This window comes from Pogoniulus pusillus, chromosome 9 (assembly GCF_015220805.1).
Source record: "Pogoniulus pusillus isolate bPogPus1 chromosome 9, bPogPus1.pri, whole genome shotgun sequence".
Lineage (NCBI taxonomy): Eukaryota > Metazoa > Chordata > Aves > Piciformes > Lybiidae > Pogoniulus > Pogoniulus pusillus.
The window spans coordinates 7,384,964-7,403,942 of NC_087272.1; the positions used below are offsets into that span (position 1 = coordinate 7,384,964).

Here is an 18,979-nt window from a genome sequence, read left to right on the forward strand (position 1 = left end):
CTCCTTAGGTAGGAGATCCCTGCAGAGGGACCTAGACAGGCTGGATGGGTGGGCAGAGGCCAATGGGATGAGATTTAACAAGGCCAAGTGCAGGGTTCTGCACTTTGGCCACAACAACCCCAAGCAGTGCTACAGGCTGGGGACAGAGTGTCTGAGAGCAGGCAGGAAGAATGGGACCTGGGGGTGCTGGTGGATAGTAGCTGAAGATGAGCTAGCTGTGTGCCCAGGTGGCCAAGAGAGCCAATGGCATCCTGGCCTGTAATCAGGAACAGTGTGGCCAGTAGGACGAGGGAGGTTATTCTGCCCCTGTACTCAGCACTGGTCAGGCCACACCTTGAGTCCTGTGTCCAGTTCTGGGCTCCTCAATTCAAAAGATGTTGAGGTGCTGGAATGTGTACAGAGAAGGGCAACAAAGCTGGTGAGGGGCCTGGAACACAAACCCTGTGAGGAGAGGCTGAGGCAGCTGGGGTTGTTCAGCCTGGAGGAGGCTCAGGGGTGACCTCATTGCTGTCTACAACTACCTGAAGGGAGGCTGTAGCCAGCTGGGGGTTGGCCTCTTCTGCCAGGCAACCAGCAACAGAACAAGGGGACACAGTCTCAAGTTGTGCTGGGGGAAGTCTAGGCTGGATGTTAGGAGGAAGTTGTTGCCAGAGAGAGTGACTGGCATTGGAATGGGCTGCCCAGGGAGGTGGTGGAGTCACCGTCCCTGGAGGTGTTCAAGAAAAGCCTGGATGAGGCACTTAGTGCCATGGTCTAGTTGGTTGGCGAGGGCTGGGTGCTAGGTTGGACTGGATGATCTTGGAGGTCTCTTCCAAGCTGGTTGATTCCATGATTCTAACTGTCTCCCACATCTGCTTCCACATCTTATCACCAAATGTTTTGTTGTATGCCAATTTTCAGCAGGTGTCATTCATACCAACATTTATTTAGCATACCATTCAGTAAGATTTACTACAGATTATTATCCTCCTCTGTCTCTACTGCATTTCTACCATATTTTAACGTGGTTTTTTTTTTGGAGGGGGAAGTCCAAACAACATCAAAGTACCACTGTGAAGATCTGACTACCTCGTTTGACCACTGCACTGGAGGTGAGACTGGTATATATTACAGAAGGCTGAAGGACACTTTGGTGTGTCAGTAGCTTTAATAATTGGTTAAGCAGGAAAACTGCATTGGAGACTGAACCTTTCCCTTGCCCTGTTTGTGCAGGAGCTGTTACCATTTATTTTGTCACTGGAACTGTTACCGTTTATTTTGTCATTGATTTACACAATAAATCCTCCTATAAAGATAAGGTGCACATATTATAAGTACCTAAAAATATATATACCTTCATCTTTCTCTGAGCTGGAAGGAAATTACATCCCCTAGCAACAACACATCCCTTCCTGAGCAAACAGCTGACTAAAGGCAAGGCACTTCTCTGATCTCTGTAGGCCTGCACAAACCAGCTCTCTTGGATGCAGAGAGAGGTGGTTCCAGAGCATGGGACCCCATCAATACACGCACACAAGGAATACCTCCAGCACTGCCTCCCTCAGTAGGCTGAACTCTTGAGTCCTGTTAGTACCAGAATCACCAATGTGCTGCTCCAGATTTCTAAGGATATCATACAGCCAAAAGCCACATCACCTAACACTGGGAAAGGAAAAGGTAACGTGAAGCTGCATCTGGAAACAGGCAGGCAGCTATCAGGGTTGCTGAAATGATGCATTCATGTGTAGAGAAAGGCCTGTAAAAACAGAAAAATCAATGTGCTTCTGAAGTTTTCTTCAGACACAGGTCAACACAAGTTTCCCAGGAAACCATGAATTCCCAGAAAGGTGGGAAAAAACCTTGACTGCAGAGAACAACAAGCTGGTCCAGGCGCAAATGGAGAGGGAAAGAAACGAGACCCTGGGGAAAAGCCCTGCCTGTATCCTGCTCTGCCAGCTCTCACTCTCCACCGGTTCCTTCTATCTAGTCTACCAGCAGCTTCACCTTGGCATTTCAATCCCTACCAGAGGAAAACAAACAAAAAAACCACAAACCAATCTTCAACACTTTCTTTTTTTTTGGTCAAGTTTATCTTCATCTGAAAACACTGCCTGCAGAACACGCAGCCCAAGCAGAATGCCTTCTGCCACTCACATTCTCTCTGCAAGAGAGCTAGCAAAGGCTTGAAGACAATAGCCTGGCTTGTGCTCGTGCCCTGACATAAGAATTTTTTGTTTGCTTCTAGAAATGATTCATTTCGAGGCATTTAAGGGTTTGCTATCCATTTTGAAGCAGTGTACTTTTAACAGATTTTATTATTATGACTTACAGTCAAGATGCAGAAACAGAACAGCCCACAGAGCTATCATTTAAATCCACTGATACTTCACGTTTCACACAGTTAATACAATCTTTTGACCTACCAATCCAAATAATGTTTAAAAGCTTGAATGGCAAGAGGCTGTCTACTCAGGGCTGCTGATAGAGAAAGCCCCTGTATAAATCACAATATCACAGAAGTCATGAAAACTGTGAATTTTGGTGTCAGCTGTGAAAATATTCCATCTGGTTTCTGTCTCCTAGAAAAATGTTTAAAAATCTGTCTAAGTACAGGAAGTTTATTTTTGCTTCAACAGTGCAGGAGAAGTAAGCAGTGTAAGACTGGTGAATAGCGCCTCAGAGCCCTGCTATTGCTCCAGGTGCTTGCAAGGTTTCCAAAACAACATTTCAGGTTTCATTCAGACATCCAGCCACAGTACTATTTACTTTCATGCCCTTACTACAGGCTGAGCAACCCACCAACTGGATTTGTAGCAGTTACTCTTGAAAACAGAACAAAAAGTAGTAATGGGCCCATAAGGTCAATTAGCTGAAGCTGACTTTGACAGCCTATTTTGAAGTGAGGGAAAACATCTACACCAATGTGCATTTGCTTCCCTCATGCTAGGTCCCTGCTACTAGTAAGCCACTCATAAAGCCAGTCAATTCACCTGAACATCTACTTTTTAGATTCAGGAGTTTAGACAGCCAATTTCAGAAGGCTGGGGCCCTGCCTACTTTTTATGTAGCTCTTGACAGGGACTGATTTTATGCTTTCACTTTATTTCTCTTTTTCATTTAGGTCATTTATCTATTTAATGGAAACTGTATAGAAAAATTATGATAAAAAATTACACAAGAGATATATTACTTTTTAAATCCCCATCATTATCATTACCCTATCCCAGTCAATGTGACATTCAGGAAAGAGCCCAGTATTCATTTTAATTATACTGTGTCACCTCCCTGAGATTCCTGACATCTGGAATCTCTGCACTCATTCAGTTAGACCCATTATAAGAAGAGAGAAGGAAAAAGAGTGCTGCAAGAGAAATTCAAGATTACCAAGGACTGGGCTTTTCAAAGGTGCTCAGAATAGACTCAGCTGTTTTCAAAGCAACTGAAAAAAGACCATCCCCCAACAGGGTCGAGCTTGCTTACTTTCTTAATGTCTCCTCCACTGAGAGCAAAGGCTCTAAGCATGCAGTCAGGTGGATGAAGCATTTCATAGCATGTGTAGGTGGCCGACTGGATAGAAGAGCTTGACAGCCTCTTCTGTGCCAAGCATTTCACATAATCATTTAGGTCATTTAGTCCATGGGCAGGGGCACCTTCCACTAGACCAGGCTGATCAAGGCCTCATCCAACCTGGAGCTTGGGTGGTGCAGCTAGAGTCCTTGCCAGTGAACGCTGAGGCAAAACAGTCACTAAGCACCTAAGCCTTCTCCTTATCTGTCCTGACTAAGTCTCCATTTTTCTTTTGGAGAGGCCTCACATCTTGCCTAACCACCTTTTTGTCACTGATGTACATTCATGAAGGTCCTGGAACTTCAGAATAGACTGATGCTTTAACATAACACTGACTGACCTGGGTAAGCCTTGCCAGTACTGGGTTCCTCTATCCTAGCAAAACCTTTTAAACAAAGTATAAGCTCCTTCCTCTTCAATCTGAAAAGTTTGTTGTCAAACACATTTTACTACATGGGCAGAGATGCTGCTACTGCAGCTCACTACAGAAGATCCCTCCTGTTTTCTCTCCTCCCACCTGGCTGGTATTTTCAACACCTCCACCCACTGCAGCAGGTGCTTTGTTCTCCAGGGGACTGTCTTTGCAGAAGGCAAAGAGTGGAGGAGTATGCAGGAAGCACCTACCAAAGTCGCTTTTCTTTCCGAGGTGGCTCCCAAGTATTTCATCTTTTCCTCTTGCCCTCTGTGTGCAGGAGGAACAAGGATAAAGAGGAAGATAGCAGGGAACTGCCATGGTGATTTCAGGATGGAGCATGCAATTGCTATTTTTGATTGTGTTAACCCAGCCATAATTATGTAATTATCCACAAAAATTTAGTCAGAGTTTTGCATATCTAAATGATTAACTTTAACAATTGACAGGCTGCTTTGATTAGTATTTTCCCTGACTAGCATAGCATACATTTGTCAGCTTTCCTATGATTAGTTGCAATTTGGAATTTGTTTATGCAAAATGTTTTTATTGCTTGTTTGGAGGGGGAGGGGGAAAAAAAAGGAGGGCAGAGAAGACATGTTTATCCTGTCAGGAGATCCTACAGAACGCACTAGGGTTGCTGCAAACACAGTTTTGCTGTGCTTTAATGCCATTAATTTGGTGACCAGATACAGCAAACGTTAGGCTGTGTTCATTAACAGGGACAAGAACTCTGGGTGAGCATCTTTTGCCATGCAGTGTGTCTTTTGACCTTTTAGAGCAAAACTCAATTAATTCAGAAGCCCTGTAGCACTTTATACAACACCACATTTTAAGTCTATTGCTTTCCAAAAACAATAGTGATGCACCATGCCATCAGTGTAAACACTGTAAAATGCTGCCTGTGTCAAATACTGTAATGCCAGCTCAGCCTTTTCATTCAACATTGTGATCAATACCACCATTTAAGATGCAGTTTATTAAGCTAAGCAATAATAAATTATCTCATCCCACACCTGCTAGCAGACCATTTTCTGCCTTAAGCTCTCTGAAAGAGAAATCTGAAAGCTACAGAGTTTGTCTTTTGCAAAGCAAACCCTCACCTTGCAGAACTGTGTTGACATGAGGTACTGCAATGACTTTGAAGCATTGTGGAACAGACTCTGGTGATTCCCAAGTTACCCAGTGGAGGTGAAGTGCCTGAGAGGTTTCCACTTTCTTACTCTGAATCCTGAGTAAAGGCTACATGGGGCAGACTCATCTTCAAACAGTTCATACACTACCTCTAGACATTTGGACTGGATTAGTGCTACCACTTTTCAGTGCATGGTGGGCACAGCTTTTTCTCTGGCTGGCAGGGAGTTCAGGTAAGATCACAGTTCTTGCCTTGCAGCGCCATTATGATTTCCATGTCTTGAAGCATTAATAGCCTTTGTGTTGGCTTTATAGCTATACATTTATATAAGCTGTTGTTTAAAAATAGAGGGTAAATTCATCAAATTTTTGTGAAAATTGCCCCATCCAGTAGCCTCCACCTGCCTAGTTCATCAGCATTCACAAGACTTCTGTGAAGAGCAAGAGAAGCATGCCTGGACTTCATAACCAATGACAGATTGTGATTTACAGCTTCTCTGCCCCAGTCTGGCAACTGCAGCTAAAAGTTACACACTGCCTGCACGATCCTTGGGGACCACTGTGATGGGCACAGGCTAAATCTTCATATGTCAAATAATCTCAACCTAGTTAGGCTTCAGTTTTCTCCATTAGAAGGAGACGTCTGCTTCACAGACTCATTAACAATTAATGTGAGAGACACATTAGTGGTGTCCTGTGGTAGGCCAAGGGGCGACAGACACAAACTGGAACACTGGAAGTTTCACCTCAACATGAGGGAAAACTTCTTCACTTTGAGGGTGACAGAGCACTGGAACTGGCTGTCCAGAGAAGTTGAGGAGTTCCTTTCTCTGGATACTTTCAAAACCCACATGGATGTGTTCATGTGTGGCCTATCCTATGTGAACTTGCTTTGGCAGGTGGGTTAGACTCAGTCATCTCCAGAGGTCACTCCCAACCCCTTCCATTCCGTGATTAGATGGATACATGTCCTGGAAGGCTAATAGGCCCATCAGATGTCCTGGCTTGCCTCACCCATCTGCTGGTGGGGGAAGCAAGGGTGGGAGGAAAACATAGGCTTGGGCCATTATGTCCCCTCCCAAAGTGATAAACAGGCACCCACAAATGTTTAGGTACTTGTTGGTGTCTTGCCCAATTAAGAGTAAGCAAGCTCTGGTTTCACTTAATATGGTCAGTTTTGCAAATGCCATTTTGATTGGTGAATCTCTGTGGCCAAAGGAGCCAGCACACTTGGGCAAAAAATAGAAATTGAGCTAAATTGCAAGCTGCTGCCTCTGCTTCACTGCTCTGTCTCAGTGTGTGCTGCTTCTGCCTTGCTGCCTCTGCCTCACTGCTCTGTCCCAGTGTGTGCTGCTTCTGCCTTGCTGCCTCTGCCTCACTGCTCTGTCTCAGTGTGTGCTGCTTCTGCCTTGCTGCCTCTGCCTCACTGCTCTGGGACAACGCGTTCTGCTCTGCTTCATGCTTCAGACCAGCTTAGCCCTGATAGTTTGGGCTTGAATGTCCTGGAAACTTAAGACTTAGGTGCCTCAAGTTTCCCAGGAGAAGGCATTTAAGTGCCTCACAACGTGGCAAGAAGTGCCACTGACATTGTGCTCTCTACACATCTGCAAGAGATCCTGCCTGCACCTCTGCAAACCTCCATGCCAAGATGAATCAGAACCAGGTCAGAGATCATCTGCCTCTTTCTTGGCACCCTAGGAAGATCCTCTCAATGGCTGAGCAGTTCCAACACTGCCACAAAGGAGCCAGGGACTATGTTGAAATTTCCACTCCACAACAGTGAGTAAAAAAAAAACAACAAACTACATCTTTTATAATTCCTGCCTCGTTGATTGCCCTAAATAAATCAATACAGTTTTTATATGGGTGAGGGTGGGGTGGGTGTTTGTTTTGTTTTTTAAATCCTGAATAACTTGACATAGAATCATAGAATCAACCAGGTTGGAAGGGACCTCCAAGATCAGCCAGTCCAACCTAGCACCCAGCCCTAGCCAGTCAACCAGACCATGGCACTAAGTGCCTCAGCCAGGCTTTTCTTCAACACCTCCAGGGACGGTGACTCCACCACCTCCCTGGGCAGCCCATTCCAATGCCAATCACTCTCTCTGTGAAGAACTTCCTCCTAATATCTAGCCTGTACTGCCCCAGCACAACTTGAGACTGTGTCCCCTTGTTCTATTGCTGGTTGCCTGGCAGAAGAGACCAACCCCCACCCGGCTCCAGGCTCCCTTCAGGTAGTTGTAGACAGCAATGAGGTCACCCCTGAGCCTCCTCTTCTCCAGGCTGAACACCCCCAGCTCCCTCAGCCTCTCCTCATAGGGTTTGTGTTCCAGGACCCTCACCAGCTTTGTCGCCCTTCTCTAGACACATTCCAGCCCCTCAACATCTCTCTTGAATTGAGGGGCCCAGAATTGGACACAGGACTCAAGGTGTGGCCTGACCAGTGCTGAGTACAAGGGAAGAATAACCTCCCTCATCCTACTGGCCACACTGTTCCTGATGCAGGCCAGGGTTATCTAAGCCACATCATTCAATGCTCTCTGCTCAGGCACTTGATGCTTGATTGTAAAAACCTTGCTTCTTAGGTGTAGCTGACTGCTGGCACGTTCTCTGCATTAGCTCTCAAAAGGCTGGCTCACTGCTTGGAATTCACGGGGAGCAGCCCTGTCTGTCTTTGTCGGAATTTTGGCTGCACGACTGAGTACACGAAAAATCAGTGAAGGCAGAAGAAAAGAATGATCTGTTACCTGAGTTTCTTTCACCATCTGAAATCTACTGAAAGAGAGGCATCTTTGTAGCACAAGCTGCTGGCAACTTCTCCCTCCAGAGCATATTATCAGTCCCAAGCTTCCAGTCTTTTATCCTTTTAATTTTAATTGGTAGCTCCTGCCCTAGAAACCAGTTGGGAATTGAATTGCCTGTGTGTTCCCCATGCTCCCAAGCAATTGCCTGTGTATTCTGTGTGACTCCAAACAGTTGCCAGCCTGCTCCTCGTGCTTCCTAGTAAATGCTGGTAATCTGTGCACTGGTGTGTAAAACTTACAGTCCTAGATTACGTCAGGAAAGAGAAGAGCACAGAAGAGCACAGCTAATGCTGCTGTTTTCAATTTAGTATATGCACAGTGTCCCATCCTTTGCCCTTAGACCTTTTGAGAGCAGCTCAGCTGGAAGTGAGGGAGGGGAAGCATCTTTAGAGGCCATGGATCTGTACTGGTTTATGGATGACCCTAAGGAATGTCTTAGAATTCTTGCAGCACCACCTCTACACCTCACCTGCCCATCAAGCTAAGGTGGACATTAAGAGCTTTGCACATCCTTAAAACAGGACTAACATTTCACACAAGGTTCACTGCTGCAGGTTCAATTTCCCCATGAAGCTGAAGAGGTCTCGGATTCTGCCTGGAGGGGAACAGTACAGCACTGCTACCCTCTTACCTCTTCTCTTTGAGCCAGGTAAAGGCAGAAGCAGGCTAGGCTGAGTGGCAGGGACGACTGGAAGCCATTTATTAAATAGCTCATCTGTACCTTTTAGAGCCACTTGTTCGAGGATTCAAGTCCAGTTGTTTCTTCCACATGAAGTGGGATAAATTAGCGAAGGAAAGAAACAGGTATAGGAAGGAAGGACAGGAAACTTGACTGTTCTATAATGTGTTCTCCCTAGCAGCAGAACCTCCAAGCAAATGAAAGACAGACAGCAGTGACTCACTTCCTCCAAGATAAGACCAAGAGGGAAGAAAACGTTACTCTCCAGATCACCAATCTGTGCAGACCTCCTGCCAAAGTAAAGCTCCCACTACACACCACTCTTGGCTGAGCCTGCAGGCCAGACAAGCCATGCAGAATCAGAAGAGTATTACTAACATTTGCTTATCAGGACCTGCAGTTGTTCACAGCAGCTGAACTACAACAGGCTGTGTAAGTACCTGCTCAGAGACTGACCACCAGGCAGGATTCAATGTGCATCTGGCACCTTTTCTATCCCATATCAGAAAAGACAACTAGAGCTCCTTGGATTTTTATTTGGATCATGGGAATCCTTCTGTCTTCTCACTCTTTTGCATTTTTCTCTCTGTGGCACATTCTTCTGTGATCACTCCAACAGCTTAGACCTTCAGTGGACAAAGGTAGGACTATGGATGTCATCTATTTGGATGGCCTTCGACATAGTTCTTCCCAGCACCCTTCTCTTTGAATTGCAGTGACACAGATTTGATGGATGGATTATTCAGGGCCAACAACTCAATATTTTGATGGGTATTGGTGATAATGGGTGTCCCTCACAGGTCTGTACTGGGACCAGTACTGTTTAATGTCTTCATCAATGATGCATACAGTGGGATCAAGTGCACCCTCAGCAAGTTTGCAGGTGACACCAAGCTGAATGGTGCAGTTGACATGCCAGAAGGACAGGAATCCACCCAGAGAGACCTGAGCAACCTGGAGAAGAGGACCTGTGTGAAGCTCATGAGGTCCAACAAGGCCAAGTACAAGGCTCTGTACCTGGGTCAGGGCAATCCTCAGTATCAATTCAGGCTAGGGGATGATGCGATCGAGAACATCTCCTCAGGGAAGGACCTGGGGTTGTTTGTGCATGAAAAGCTGGACCCGAACAGGCAATGTGCACTTGCAACCCAGAAGGGTGACAGTATCCTGGGCTGCATCAAAAGAAGCATGGCCAGCTAGTCAAGGAAGGTGATTTTCCTCTCTACTCCATGCTGATGCTAGCCCACCTGGAGTACTGCATTCGGGTCTGGAGCCCTCAATACATGAAAGAGATGCACCTGCTGAAGCAGCTCTGGAGCGAGATCACAAAAACAGAGGGCTGAAACATCTCTTCTGTAAGGACAAGCTGAGAGAGCTGGGGTTGATTAGCCTGTAGAAGAGGTTGTTCTAGAACACATTATTGCAGCCTTTCAGTACTTAAATGGGGCTTATAAGAAAGGTAAGGACAGACTTTTGAATAGGGCTTGTAGCAATAGGACAAGAGGTGATGGTTTTAAACTAAAAGGGAGAAGACTCAGACTAGACATAAGGTTAATATTTTTTACAATGAGGGTGGTGGAAGACTTGATCAGGTTACCTAGAGAGACGGTAGATGTTCCCTCCCTGGGAACATTCACGGTCTGCTTGGACAGGGCTCTGAGCAGCTCCAGTTAAAGATGTCCTCACACACCGCATGTGGGTTGGACTAGATAACTTTAAAAGATCCCTTCTAACCCAAACCACTCTGTGATTCTCTTTTTTTCACCTCTGCTTTGGTTGCCTCCTCATGACCTACCCTAGGTTCCCATATCATTATCATCCTTGTAATGCAACTATTCTTTGACCCACACTGTCTGGCCTCATTCAGTTTAGGAACTGCCTGTTTCAAACCACCTTCCTTTCCATGTCCATAGCTGCACTGCTTTAGAGAACGCCTGAGGAGCAGCAGTTCTCTGCAAGAGCCCTTCTCCCTCACAGGCTAACTCCATGACACCATTGTTCACATTTTGGTTACCTATATTTAAACAACAGTATAGTCATAAAGAGATATCCTGGTCAGACAGCAAATCTCAACTCTTAATGTGACCTGAACCTTCTGGAGACATTCATTAACTGCTATTTCCATGCAAATCCAAAGACGCTCCCTTGAAACAGTTTGGCCTCAGTGGGTTTGGTTTAAGTGCAGTACTGTGTGCCGATAGGAATTTGTGACTCTGTACTGAGTAACAGAGTAATCCCTTCAACAGGCTGCCATGGGCTGCGTGGATCACAGTCACTTCACCTCCCATATTCCTTCCTTTCAGAGAGTGAGGAGCCATCTCACCCTGCTTTGCACAGCTCCCTGCATCCATCATAATGAGGCTCCTTTCATTTCCTGCTGCTTCAATCTCCCTTGCTCACAGGAGAAGAGCATCTGGCATTTCTCTAGGTATGCTCTGTAATGTTCCTGCTTTTCCTCCCTGTGACATGAGTACAAGGCTTGCCGAGGAGAAGGGATGATACAAAACCAGACTTAACTCTCCACCACCCATCTGCTTACCCAAGTAAAGACTAACACTGGCTGTCCTGTTAGGCTTAATTTTAGCCTGACAAGGACAGCCCCTGTAATAAATGACAGGCTTCCTCTCCATTTCTGTGTGGTGCACTGCACATTAAACTAATTCAAATTTAGTATCCTTTCTTAGTCACTCTTTTTAAAGGAAACATTTATCAACTTCTTACTCCCATTTCCTCTTCCCTGACTCCCAAATTCCTGTTGAACTGCACTGCAGTAGAGTTAAAAATGTAAAGCAGGGCACCTTCACAAGAGATCCTGCGATGGACCAGTATGGTACAAAACATCACTCTGTCAGTAATGCTGTTCAGTAGCCATCCAAATAGTTTCCACCAGTGGGAATGCTCAGATGTGTCTGAAGGAGAATCTGACCTCTAAATATGACCCATTTCTGTGTGGAATATACAACTGCATCCTGTGAGCAGAAAAGGTACACTAAACTCTGGGCCACTGGCAGGCCACAGCTGGAGCACCCAGTCAGGGTGTTAACTCAGTGCTGCCAGCCAAGCTGCTCTCAGGTAAAGTAACACTGAGCTTTGAGCCCTTCCCTCTAGAAACTGGGAGAGTTTCAGCCCCGGTTCTTAATGTACTGACAGAACTCTCTCTTTTCTCTTCCATACACTCAAAAGGAATTGTGTTTTCTCTTCCACGAAATTTGGGAAAGCAGGGATATGTCTTTTCTCACCATGACAAAAAGTCAGGGCTGTCAAGGCACCTAAATCTGATTATCTCCACTGCGTTAGCAGGGCAGGGTTTTGTTGGATGGCTGCAGTAACACTGTATAAAAACCACGTCAAAAGGAGCCATTTAAACTCATGTTCACTGGCATGTAACTGCATCCATCACTCTTAAACGATATGCCCATTCAAAAAGTGGGGCACTAGATCCTTCCACCATGCTTAAGTGAATACTAACTTACCCTCTTGGCACTTTCAGGAAGTTACATGCCTCTCAGTTGAAGAGAGGCCACAGGACTTGACTGGTATTAAAGCAGAATCCACATCAGGACCACAGCAGCAGCGTTTGCAATGTTCTTCACATGTTCCTCACTTGACAGTGCCCTTCATTTACAGCTAACGATAATGTGACAGCCTATTCTCCTGGCATACCATCCAGCCACACACAAAATCCTGCATGTGCCTCAGACTGCAATCCTATTTTTATCAGAACAGACATGTGCACTGAGGCTTTAACCAACAGCTGAGATGGGGTTTTAGCGTGAGATTTTCAAACCTGTCTCAGGTATTTAGAAGCACAAATTGCAGTGAAAGACTAATTGAACTGTGCTTCCAAATCCCTCAGGTGCTACTGAAAATCTCTCCCTTAATAACTTAGAATCTCCTAAAGAATAAACCTCATTGAACTTAGAGGGGTATGCAGATCCTAGAGTTAAGGTTTTGAAAAATGCTCTGTACTGGCTTAACTCCCATTGACTTCAGTGGGAACAGAATTAAGTTGACATTGAGGCTTTTTTGAAAATTCCCCTCCAGGTATGTTTTCTCCATTTGAATTTGAATAATCTGTTAACTGCTGAGATTGCTTTTTGATTTATTAGTACAGAGATTTTTACAGGAGTTTCCTCTTCCCCCCCTTTTTTTCATTTTACAGGAGTTTTTCCCCTTAATTTTTTTACAAGATGAGACTCAAAGAGCTTTAGCATAAGGTCACCAAAACACTCTGCTAAATCTACAGAAACAACTAAGTTTATTTTCTCTTATGTGTTCACTGTTGTTGTTGCTATTATTATTTGTCCTTCAGCAGCAACAAAAGAACTAAAAGCACAGACATTATTGTGGGAGGTGCTGTGCAGTCTGCTCAAATATTTGTAAGACACACAGGCAAGCTGACTAACTTAATGCTAATAGTCAGACTCTAGAGTAACCCCAGAATCATAATGAATATCCCCAGTAGGTGCAATTACACAGCAGCATTTCAGTTCGTACTTCACCTCCTTGCAGACATTTTCAGGAGATGGGGGATTTCCTTCAACTCCCCTGAATGTTTTGGTTTACCTTTTCAATTAGCTCTGCTTAAATGAAAGAGGATAGATATTTTTTAACGTTGGGAGTGTCCCTCACCACAGTTTTGCAGGCTGCACTCTGTTCTCTAGGTTGTAGGAAACAAACTTTCAGGGCTGCACACCGTATGCACTTTCAATTAGAAAAACACCTTTAGGGCCCGGAGTTTGCTTCTGGGAGACAGGCTTTAATAATACGAATGAAAGGAAATAAAGAGTCCTCTATTTTGCAACGGCATCACTGAGGGCAAACTCTCCATGCCCCAAATTCCTTGTGAGAAGAAAAAGCTGTGCTAATACCACCCACAAAGAGCACGATAACCCCTTCTTTGTTCTCGCCAAAGACACAACAGCAGAATCCTGTACCAGAAGTCATCTGATATGTCAGCTCATTAGTCAGAATGGGTGAATGGGGAGGAGGAATATACCATTGTAAATGTATGGTAATTAACAAATGCTATAAGAGAGGCATTTAAATGTATGAAAATGAATATTAATGAGATGAAAACACCTAATTATTGTGCATCTAATGGTATTATCCAGAGCATTCAATAGAAAATGCCTAATTGTCATGCATCTAAGGCAACGGTGCCAACCTTCAGACACAAAGATTCAGTGTACATATAGATCATATTGTGGCTTTAATTACAGGCATTGAAAAATACCTACACTGAAACTTGAATTTGGAAGTGCTTTTGCAGGTTGATGTATCAAAAACCTGTTAAGATTTCAGCATTTCCTTGTTATCATTGCTACGCTTCAAAACTGCACGTTTCCTTCTTGGTGCTTCTGAAGCATCACACACACTGAGGTGCTTTTTCTGCACACATCATCTCCATTTTGCAAGAATATCATTAGAAACAGTGAGCTGCAAACTGGCCTGGAATTGAAATTCTGAGAATTTTTTTTTGGGTGAAACTGCACGAAGGAAAACTCAGTCTACATGAAATTCCTTCCTACGCAGGAGGCTGCTGAAGGAGAATCCTGAGTTAAAAATAGGCTGGATTCCTGGAATTAAAGCCTGCTTCATAATACATATGCATTAGGAAGCTGAAATAAAATTGTACAGACCACTTGAATTCTATTATTTCCTAATTACTCAGTGGTTGGCTTTTACAACCTTAATGTTCTTTTAATGTAAGTTTTTCAAGGTTGGATTTATGTTGGCTTCTTAATTTTTTCCCCCCCAAAGTGTAATTGCAGATGGAGAGTCACTCTCTTGACCCCAACTAGAAGGACACAAGAAGTTTTGCTTTACAGAGAAATTTGGAAGTGGCCTAGCTATGCACATATTCCCTGCCGAAGGCTCTAGGTTGTATGCCAGGGACATGTCCAGAGAAGGATTTATTTTAATGACTACTCTCTGCGTGGTATTTGCAGTCCCAACAAGACTGATTTCATTCACACATACGATCAATGAAGTCTTAATCCTACCATCAAAGCAATTAATGAAATCAGAGCACATTAACTTGGCATTGGAGCCAGAACTGATTCCAGAAAGACAGCTCTCTTCTCTCTCAAAACTGAGTTATTAATATACATAAGTACCAGGGTGACAAGCACTTTAGCTATACCTTGACATTTATATTCACTGTCACTCAAAATAACTTACAATCCATCATATTCTACAAAAATTATATCTTATCCATGCTTTTAACTTTCTTATGAGACTGCTGGGTGAAACTGTAGAAAAATGTTCATGAAACAGAGACACATTATTCTGGTGGATTTACCTTATCCACTAAGCTTTTTATCCTATCAGAGAAAGAAATTAAGTTAGTTTATATGATTTACTTTCAATAAATCCACGCTGCCATCTATTTATCACTGGCACTGCTATAGCTGCTTCCAAATCGATTGCTCTACTTGAAAACAACAACATCTTTGGTACTGGGTTTGTGTTCAAGGCACTGGTTTGAAATCAGTGGACTTGCTCCTGTTCCCATTTGCAGGTAACTGCTGTTCACCTCAACACACTTAACAGTTCAAGTAACAGCAGCAGCCTGCTTTATATAACTGCACGTGTAGAAGTGCTCACAGGGATTTCCCAGCCCCACATATACAAACCACCAAAGCACTTCTGCTACCACAAATAGCAGAGGGCAGAACGAATCTGTCAGCAGTATTTTGTCCTGCTTGGGATACAGCTGAAATTTCTGACACACGAGTTTCCCAGCACTCACATACTCCTGAGTTAAGCAGCCTTGAGTTAGGATTACTACAGGGAGGACAGCCACGTTGTGGTGCCGCAGTTAAGTTGCGCAGGAGAGTCATATTAGCATTTGATGAGCAGTTTTAGCCCAAGTTGTTGCCTGTGCTCTTGAACAGTGCAGACTCCTTCAGTAAAAGGCACCAGTGTGCTTCAGTTAAGCCAACTCTAAAATATAAATACTGTATTTGCTCACAAATAGCTACACATCCTGTTCTTTTAACCTCATGTCTCTTGGAAACCATAGCAAGATGTTTTATCAATGTGGGCTGCAGAGAGTTTTGGTGCAATTCTTACATGTGACTTTTTTGCAAGCAACTAGAGCAATCCTACAGTGAGGGTAAGGCCTTTAAAAACAAAACACTAAACCCACCAGCAAATCATTGCATTTACTGCACTGTAAAATCTGTATGTCACATGGGACACAAACAGTTGCCCCCAAAAGGATAAGCAACTGCACTAACTCTCCCAAAACTAAACTTTCAGGTCCAACAAAGTTATGTTTCAGACTCAGCAAACAGTCCTACATGGTGGTTAGCACCTTGACCTGAATGGCAACCAGTCATAAACTGTGGTAGCCCAGATTTTACAGAAGGCACTTGGTCCCTCATTCCCCAAAAGAACACAAAGAACCATAAAATCACATCCTCATGTAAATTCAACCTGAGAAAAAATAGATATTTATAAACACCCAATTCACATAAAACCCCCCAAAATTTCACCCCTTTTCAGAAGGTTTACATAATCAATATTAAACTATCACGCAGAAGAGCTGAAGATATTGATAGCCAGTAACACGCAAATGAGATTGCAGTTAATTGTTAATATCTCCTGGGCTACACTTCCTACATCCCTGCACAGATGATGAATAAAATTATTTACCTATTCAAGTAATGAGAGCTATGCATTTTGATATCCACATATGCTGTAACTCAACCCTCCTCTGAGATCCCCACCTGTAATTAGGAACAGATGTAGGATCTTGTTCCTGAAGTGGTAAAAACAAATTTCAGCCCTCCTAAGATATGTGGCTTAGAGGCACACGAATGGGAAGAACACCTCTGCAGGATGCCTCTCCGGGCACTGGACTTGATCAGCTCACCCCTGCAAAAGAACTTTGCTGTTCTAGGTATTTCTCAATGTTTTTCCACCATTGATTTGGGACATTGGCTAAAAAATGCACGTGTGAGAAAGTGGGAAGCAACATTTACATGGTTTCACCTGTGGTGAAGAAAATCAAAGGCCTTCAGCACTCAAACCCACAGAAATTCTCTAACACATGCAGACTCCTCCACGGTGGAGTGATTTAAAATTAAGTGTGCACACCATTATGTGCTCTCAACAACAATTCTCACAGCTCAGAACATGCAGCTGGGGAACATGCTTCAAATTCTTTCATGGGAGAAACTGGAGGTGACATTCAGTGTAACATATTTACTGTGTTCTCCAAATGTCCTCCCACTCCTGCAGGGAAACATACGCCTTCATGTGTGCTTGCTTTTTATCAGCTGGCAGAAATTACCCAAGCCCATCTTCTTGGCTCTCCCACACTATGGTTACCAGTGCCAAATGCCAGCAGAGAGGAATCAATGCTTTAAAGGCAATCTGCCACCCAAAGATGCTGCAGGCTGACCCTCCCCAGTCAGATGCATCACTTGGGTTATCCCATATGTGCTAACTCCACTGCACACTCCACAGCACCAAGACACTGAGGATCTGTGACAGGGCCAACCTATCCACAACACTAGGCCTGAAGAGATTTAAAGTAACTGCTGCAGTCATTTTCACCAAGTGAGACAATTAAAGATGCCTTCTTTCACATTCCTTCTTTAACCACTAAATGCCTCTCACTTGACTGACCCTGATCCAGCAGAGCTTTTAAATGTCACAGGCCCCTAGCACAGGTGACTAAAATGATGCCTTGTAAAAAGCCAGAAGGAGCTGACACCCCTTAGGCCTGTAGAAGACAGAAATTTGTATTTACTGAGGTCACCTCAGCACAAGAGAGTTTCACCACTCTCATTTAAACATGACTGAAACAATACAGGTTAAGCTGACGTGAATGCCTTCACACATCCTTAAAGACCTTAAATGGGCGTTGACTTCATTCCCAACCTAATCCATATCTAAAAGCAGCAACCAGATGAAATAAGACGGTCCTTGTCACATTTTGCATTGGCTTAACAAAGCAGGTTTACCAGTAATCTTAGTGGAACTCCCTCATGTATACGAGATCTGGAAACACATTCACTCTCCAGCATTACCCTGATTCATGCCTGGAGAATTTGCAGCTGGAATGGGCTCGGAGGAACCTCAATGCCTAGAAATAAAAGAACTGGGGAGGGAATCTTATCTGCTGTGATCATAGGCCCTCCATGGACATTGCCTAAATTAGGATAATTAATATAGGGCAATGTGTCTGTGCTCCTCAGTAGTTTATAAATGTTACAGAAAGAGCAATGGTTTATGTGTCCCCTGATGGGTTTTAAACGTTAATAAATGATGTGCAAGGAGGTATTTTACATCACTCCATTTAACAGTGAGCTGACAGCTGCAATCATAGGCCAGTCTCTGACCCCACTAATCCTTCCAGGAACACGATAAGTAAATGGAGTAACTTTCTACCAGAACAGCAAAGTGAACCAGGAGGCTGGCTCAGCACTTCGACATCCAGACACAGAACCAAGGTGAGGCATTATGATACCCCTGGGATCACCCTTGTGCTGCAGCATACACCTGCCAGCCACTACTAAGTGCTTACCTTGTCACCAGAGACCTTCTGCTACTCTTCCTGTGGTAGTGACAGCTCCTCATCTTACAGGTACAGGAGAGTGAACCAACCAACCAGCCCATTACTTGCTGTGAACCAGAACTGGAGTCTGTACCTGGAATATTCAGGGTGGTAGAGGTAGAGAGGGGTATTGCATGCATCACTGACACTCTCTTTCACTGTGATTTTGGCCAAAAAAAATCTCTTATCACTGAGTTATTGCAGTGTCCTCTCTAGTATCACACTTCTCTGCCTGTACACCTATCTTCACCAGCATGGACAGACTGGGAGGGGCATGCTTGTCCTTTTGAAAGGGAGCAAAGCGACTGCTCAGTAATGCGCTCCAGTAGAAATCCCCACTCATTTTTGACAATCTGTCCTTCTGCTCTGCCCAACTTTCACCAGTAGAAAAGAGCCTCTGTAAAGTTTAAGGAAGCTTGAAGCAGTATTTTAGTTAGGTATGCTTCAGGTTGCAACCTTTGTTGCAAAGTAGAGGCAGAAGCACTTGGTGGCACGGTGCTAAATCTGCTCACAGCACCAAATGCCTGCACATCTGTATGTTTTCACAGTCTCCTTTCTCTTGAAAATAGCCATTAGTCTTGACCCTTAAACTGCCTGCGCTCACTGCTGTTAGCGTGCACATTCATTAGTCCTGCTAACCACCGAGGCACTGCCTAAGGCAGCACACAGCTGGTTTGAGGCACTTAAGTCCACGCTGCATGCATTGTTTTACTCCCTAGCAACTGCACCCCACTGATGACAAACGGCAACTCTGACACTGAATGAAACCAAGGAGAACTGTGAGTAACACCTTGCATTTTCATTGTACTATCCTAGAGGCAGGGGAATAGGTT

At 44.2% G+C, this 18,979-nt stretch overlaps 1 long non-coding RNA gene across 1 annotated transcript; it reads right to left on the reverse strand.

Moving 5' to 3' along the window:
• Positions 1-1,128: 1,128 nt before the first annotated feature.
• Positions 1,129-18,235, reverse strand: LOC135178001 (uncharacterized). The gene is made up of 2 exons (XR_010303308.1): positions 18,117-18,235; positions 1,129-1,735 (listed from the first exon to the last, which is right to left on the reverse strand). It is a non-coding gene; the product is annotated as an uncharacterized LOC135178001 (long non-coding RNA).
• Positions 18,236-18,979: the final 744 nt, after the last annotated feature.